Consider the following 6,873-nt stretch of genomic DNA (forward strand, 5'->3'; position numbering starts at 1 on the left):
ACTAGACACCAACAAGACGCTCTATCTGAGCTCGCTCGTGATTTGGGGGCAGCAAGCTTACAAGTAATGAACTGGTGATGCTACAGAAATCATAAAAGAAGAAACAAATGGAGCACAACAAATGGTGTCCCTATCCAGAAATAAGAGAAGGATGGATGTACAAGCCTCCTTAGAGCTCAGCGACTCTCGGCCGTTGGATCGGTTCCCTTGATGCGTTTCTGAACGTCGGATCAGCATCTGGATCAACCTGGGCCGTCGGATCTCGAGCTGGCACTGCTGGAATGAATAGTAATGACAGCAAAATGTAAATACCATGCCCCCACCGGGGTATTTTGGTCATTTCACTTGCCGGGGGTATAAAAGGGCCGGCTCCCGTGGAGACAACCCTACCCCCCCCCCCCCCCCCCCCCCCCCCCCCCCCCCCCCCCCCCCCCCCCCCCCCCCCCCCCCCCCCCCCCCCCCCCCCCCCCCCCCCCCGCACGCGCCTCCTCTCCCTCCCTCTCTCCCTCGCTCGATCTCCTCCCTCGCTTCGCCCTTCCCTCCCCTCGATCTGAATCCTCCCCTGAACCCAGAACTCCATCGCCGCGGCCCGCTCTCCTGTCCATCTCCATCGCCGCGGAGGAGGAGATCCAGGCGGAGCGCTCCGCTATCTCCATCGCCGCGGCCCGCCCTCCTGTCCGCGTCTCCCGCGGCTGCTCCTCTGGCAGGAGGAGCAGCCCGAAGGCCGCCTCTACAGCAGCAGCAACAGCGGAATCACATCCCACAGGCACCAAAAGGCGGTCGGAAGGAGGTGAGCGGCCACCACCGACACACTCGCCGCTGACGCCGGCGGCGACGAACGGATCCTGGCCGTCCCCGTCTCCTTCACATCAGATCCGTCAAGGTCCAGTGGACGACATCATGGGTGGCGAGCGGATGGGCACGGAGCCACGGACGCACACCTCTACGGCGACCCCAATGCCGCCTTCATCTCGGCGCTCCTCGCATCCCGCTACGATGGCGACAAGTTCGACGCACTGAAACACCTCCTCACCCTCATCGCGCAAGACCTTGATGTCTCCTACCTCTTCCGGCAGGTCCGTCCCCCTCCTCTCTTCTTGTCTTGTCTCACCTGGATTCCGGTGACTGAATTGCGTGCGTGTGTGCTTGCTGCGCAGGCGGTCAAGAACATGGTGGCCCAGTCGCTTGAGCTGAAGACGCTCGTCCCGTCTACAAGTTCGTTCGTTGACTTTTCGGCCGTCGGATCCAACACCGTGCCGCTGTGTGTGTCCCGTCCATTAATTGGGTGAGAATACTCGCAGGTCTACAAGTCATGGGTGTTGGATTTACTGAGTCACTCGCTAGCTCATGCCCAAAACATGGTGACCACAGGTATGCCTCGCTCACTCCCCTTTACAGTAGCAATAATTTGATGAATCTCTCTGTATGGATGTTTCCTTGTGCCCGTTTCGTGTTCCTGTCCTACAGAACCACCACAGTCGCATAGCCAACGTAGGATAGTTAAGGAAGAGGAAAATGCATTATAATATAATAAGTAGATAAATAAAATGTTACCCTATAATGCCATTCCTTGAAGCTAATTTCCCTTGTAGAGGAATTCACGTGATGGATATATTCTCAGAACAATCAGTCTTTGCATTCTAAAGAGCTAAAGGAAGCAGAATGGGCAGTGAGAAAGCATCCAGGAAGGAGAAGTCATCGCATTAAGCATAATGATCATGTGAGCTTCACTTAACTTGTGATTCCCGGGATGTTCATATACACATATTGTCATTTTGTTTTTGCCAGGCCAAGATTGTGGTTAAGCATGTATGTGTACTTTAAGATTTTCCTTTTAGTGCTATTTCAGAGTTTCCTTTTGGTGCTATTTCTTATTAGTTGTTCTAGAGGCATTTTGGCCGTGTTTCTTGTATGTTCGCGAGTAAGTAAATTTGAGTTGTGTTTTTGACTGATCAACTCAATTTGATGGCAGATTTGTTTCCATCTTATAACATCATGGAAGAAGGGTGACTTATATTCCACCCGATCATGCAAGAGTGTTACCGAGAATATAAGCTAGGCCTAAAAGGTTTGGATACTCCATATTCTTTACTTTCATCCATTTGACAAAAATTGGACTTGGTGAAAAGAACCGTATTACAACGCACTATCATATACTGATATGTAGTACCAACCAGCCATTTTTAAATGAATGTCAGTTTTTGATTCCATAGCTTGATTAAAAAAATCATTAAACGAATGTCAGTTTGGTTTGATAGCTTGATAAAAAAAATCAACCGTACAGTTCTCTTTTCTTTAGCTTATTACTGTTCTATCAGATTTTTTGACATAGCATGGTCTTCTCTACATGTTTCACATACATTTCTCATCAATATGCATGTTGTTGATACTTAAGTATCCTCCAAAATGAATCCAATTTTCTTAATTTTTTTAGGAAATATTTTCCACTGGCTATGCTTGTTACAAAAAGTGGTGTGTCACGCTCATGTATATGGATTTGCCACGGGGCACGGATGGCCTTTCTCAGTTCACTTTCTACCATCTTTAAAATTTAATCCATATGGAGATGTCATCATATGTATGGAGATGGTATGATATCATGTAAGGTTACTGAAAAAATATCAAAGATTATTTAGTGTGTGATTCACTTCACTGAATTTTAGTGTGATTCACTGAATTTAATTTTAGTGAGGCCATCCTTATATTTTACTTTCCCTTTTGTTGCTTTTCCTACTGTGAACTTTACATATTTATTTATCAAAGCCATCTTTTTTGCAATAAATTTTGTAAACATTGATGAATATTCGCTTTCCCACTTCAAATTTTGTTGGTCAGATGGAGAAGCCTACACAGACTCCGGTTCTGCTTCCACTGTCATGGGTTTGTCATTCGGGACACTTGCCATCGGGTTGCGGATCCGCATGCCCTGCCTCTGTTCGATCCCGCTGGGGCAATGACATAGCGGAGAGTACAGAAGAGTGCGATCTGGTGCTGCCTGTGTTAGATGGATGAGCTGGTGCCTCACGGCGCGGGCACCACGGTGGTTCAGCCTCAAGTGCAACCTCTGTCTGGGTACGCATCCTCCTTGCCGAGCTCAAGCTCAAGAAGTACCTCTGGGGTCTCCACAACACCAACATCAACGGGCTGGCTTGTTCGTGTTCTTCTGGTGAGTACAGTTATTATCATCGATGATATCACAACCTGCACCTTTTCTGTTTTGGACTGACTTTAGTTATTTACCATGGTTCAATGTGTTCTTTTTATGGACGAATATATATATATTATATTGTGGTGAGATGGAGGTGCAAAGTGAGGATGATATTTCTTTCTCTGACATGTAAATCTCACAGAATATAGCAATCATGCTTGCATACTATCTTAGCACCGCGAGTGATAGATGATATTGGTCTTGTTGTGTTTTCTGAGACGTGTGATCCAACACCATGGATCATATATGGATATACACATTCGTCTTAATGTCGAAGTTTGTGAAATGCCAGTTGTATTAGTTGTGTGGAACTATTCTCTATTGAGATAAAATACCTTTTGAGTCAATTTGCAGATCAACTACAAAAATAGTTCAGGAAATCCACTATCCTGGTTTAATGCCTTTGAATGAATTAAGGTTATCATGATTGTACATGACATGTAGACTTACCAAGAAGCTACTTATTTTAGTCTATTTTATAATCTGGTAGAGAACAAGGTGATGTGTTGGCGATGCTTTGTTTTTAGAAACAATACCAATTATCACAGGGCAGATGGTGTTGTGGTGCTGTTAATGTGCAAATTAGTCTGTAACATGCATTTCCTGGTGATTCAATCTTATTTTACTGTTGGAAGTTGCATTAGCAAAATAGTATATCTCCAAATTCTGTTGATTAGTATTGCAGTGCAGAATCTGGTTAAATAGTTGAGCTAAAGTTTGTAATGTTGTGCCGATGGCATTTCTCTTTGGCTCCGTATGTATGTATTGTATAACAGTTCACCATTTTTAATTTTCCTTGATGGTCCCTTTCGTGTTTACCCGGGCCGTGTACGTCACCTATGTTTGATGTGTGACTTTGCCATCTTGTTGCAGGTGCTGCTCAATCCGCCAGTCGCATCCAATTATGCATTGGACAGCTCAACAATTTGATTATGAGTCTATTCTGGTGCACATCCGGTCGATGATTTCTAAGGATATACAAATATTCTAATATTTGTAGAGGGCTAACGAAAAGACTCATGCTTCAAGTGCCAAGAATATCATTTCTTGCAAGATAAGGTTAGTGCCTTCTAATATTTATTCTTTTGGAAGTCAGTGCCTTCTTAAGGTGATATTTTTAGAAGTTGGATTCATCAATTTCTGTAGCATGTGTTGGCCCTTTATACAATTTTTTGTCTGTTTCCTCTTTATCATGATGTCCTGGAAATGAACTCATGTGCTACGTTGTCTGTATTACTTTGTTATTTTAGTGAATTTGTTACTCCATTCGGGGATTTTAATGTAAAAACACATGCGTAGAGCTTGGAGAGCAGAGCACTCGGGTGCGATGGGTTGATTGATTCTATAGTAGGTTTTGTTTGTACACCTAAGATGTATAAGAGCAGGTTCCTATTCTAGCCCTGTGTAATATTCATGCATGGAGAAATACCCCATAATACATGGATAAAAAGAAAAGAAATAGCTCAGGATACAGCTAGATATGCCATTCTTTCTTGCAATATGCACTTCAATTTTGGTGTGGCTTAAATGTTCAACACTTTAAACAGTTCAGTAGAGCAGAAAGACTTGCATGGGTTCCTTGAGAAGATTTACATGGAGAAGTGTTGCTTCTATTAAAAATGAATGTTTATTCTTTCTTTTATTTCATTAATCGAATACATATGCTAAACGAGGATTTCTACTAATATGAACATTACTTGCTTGATCACATCGTTGGGACCGGCATCCTCGCGCCAAGGCGTGATCCTGATCTCCATGTAAATCTTCCCCTGCTCCCCCGCCGCGTCAAATGCCTCCGCCGCATCCGCTTCCCCAGCGCCCCTCCTCATCAGCGGCGGCCGAGGATAGCGACTGCCAGATCACAGGGGTGGCGGGCCCTAACCGGCCCAGGGGCGTGCCCAGGAAGAGGGATGCCAGAGTGCCGAGCCAGGTCCATGGTGACCACGTCAAGGCCGTTCCGCCAAGGGGGAGGCTGAGAGCAAGTTGGCCAAGGAGCTCAGGGTGAGATAGCCATACATAGTGCTTTCATCACTGGGTTGCCTTTTTTATCCGACAATGCTTGTGATCCCACTTGATTTTGCAGAGGGAGCTGGAGTGTACCTTGAACCAGATGAATGACTTGGTGCGCATCTTACTAGCCACTTATTGTTATTGGTCCATATACTCCCTGCCCCTGTGCTCTGGCTTCTACTCGCAAGTAAGCTCCTCTTCCTCCTCTACCCCCTCCCCCTCCTCTTCTGTGAGGATCTTTGGTTGGATTTGGGTAATCAGACCGCAGGAGATGAATCCTATTTGGAGATGAAGTGTGTATGCTAGCTTGATTTAGTTTATATATGAACCGCATATGCTGGCTTGATGGTGATAAATAGTAACTTAACTGTTGATTTTAGATTGAGAGTAACCAGTAGAGGATTATTCCATTGTGCTTAATGTTAATTGCCAGCTCTATAGATCAGAACTTGAATTGTTGTTAGTAATCACAGATCATGAGTTCTCTACATTCATCTTTTGATGGATTGCAAATGAAATAAAACACATGTGTGTTTTAGTTTCTTTTCTTCTCCCCTGGGTTTCCTATGAAACTGGAGGGCTTCATGAATGTTGTGTACATGGTCTACCAATTTTTTTCTAAATAACATATTGAGCTCGATTGCTATTTTATGTGACCTTTGATAGAAGGATCCAATCATTTTTTTATGTTTATATCTTTAGGCTGAAAAATGAATTATATTTCACTGAGTCCTGAGACACGGGTCTTCCCTTTGCCAAGAATTGCTCATGATGGTTGTCATCTCTGTTTTTTATAATTCATAGTTGTGTAGTGCTATTGTATACACACTCCCCAAATTTGTTTAAAGGAAATATGCATGAATTTCTTGATGTCAGTTCACTAAACTCACCTTCCTGATAGTTCCTTTTTTGGTCATTGCAGATATCTATTGTTGCAAAAATGCATGTTAGATTTAGATGTCATATGAATCATTTAATGAATCTTTAATGAGTTGAGATATCTTCTCGAAGAATATCATTTTTTTCTTCTCTTCCTGGGCCAGCGTTACACAACTTCTCTTGGAGCAATGAGGAACTTCAACCATTCTTGGCGAAGGAAAATTGAAGACTCTGGTAGATGTATTAGTTAGCGTGGACTTTTATAATCTTTAAAATTCATGCGGACTGCTATCTAAGTGTCACTAGCCTTCTGTATAAATACTTCACTTTCAGTATTTTGTACTATCTCGCTGCCCTATGCGCTACTGGTCTCTTTTGATATAAATGACATGCTTTAATTGTTATTAACGGCTTTTGATCTGCAGAATGCAAAACTTTCTATGTAAATGACTTGTTGTAATCCTGATCTACTAAATGTTGCTTTTGGTCTATTCTTTTATGTTGTGCTTGATGTGTGTCTTTTGTGGTCTTACAAACATGCTGAACTTTATGTTGCCTTATAATCTCATGCCTTCTATCACAAATGAATATTTCTTCTTTATTTTATTTTTTTATCATGTTTGAATTCATACGCTAAACATACGTTCCTACTAACTAAGCACGACATGCTTAACCAAAACGTTGGGACCGGCACCCTCGCGCCATGGCGCGATCCCGATCTAGTATCACACAACACAAGTCACACAGAATGCTCTCAAAACTACAAAATTCAGTAA

The 6,873-nt window shown here is 43.4% G+C and overlaps 1 long non-coding RNA gene across 1 annotated transcript; it reads left to right on the plus strand.

Moving 5' to 3' along the window:
* The first annotated feature begins 508 nt into the window (after positions 1-508).
* LOC125534003 lies at positions 509-6,577 on the plus strand. Its single transcript, XR_007294398.1, has 8 exons — positions 509-1,076; positions 1,158-1,371; positions 1,593-1,720; positions 1,973-2,068; positions 2,836-3,166; positions 4,082-5,209; positions 5,292-5,405; positions 6,141-6,577. It is a non-coding gene; the product is annotated as an uncharacterized LOC125534003 (long non-coding RNA).
* Positions 6,578-6,873: the final 296 nt, after the last annotated feature.

This window comes from Triticum urartu, chromosome 2 (assembly GCF_003073215.2).
Source record: "Triticum urartu cultivar G1812 chromosome 2, Tu2.1, whole genome shotgun sequence".
Lineage (NCBI taxonomy): Eukaryota > Viridiplantae > Streptophyta > Magnoliopsida > Poales > Poaceae > Triticum > Triticum urartu.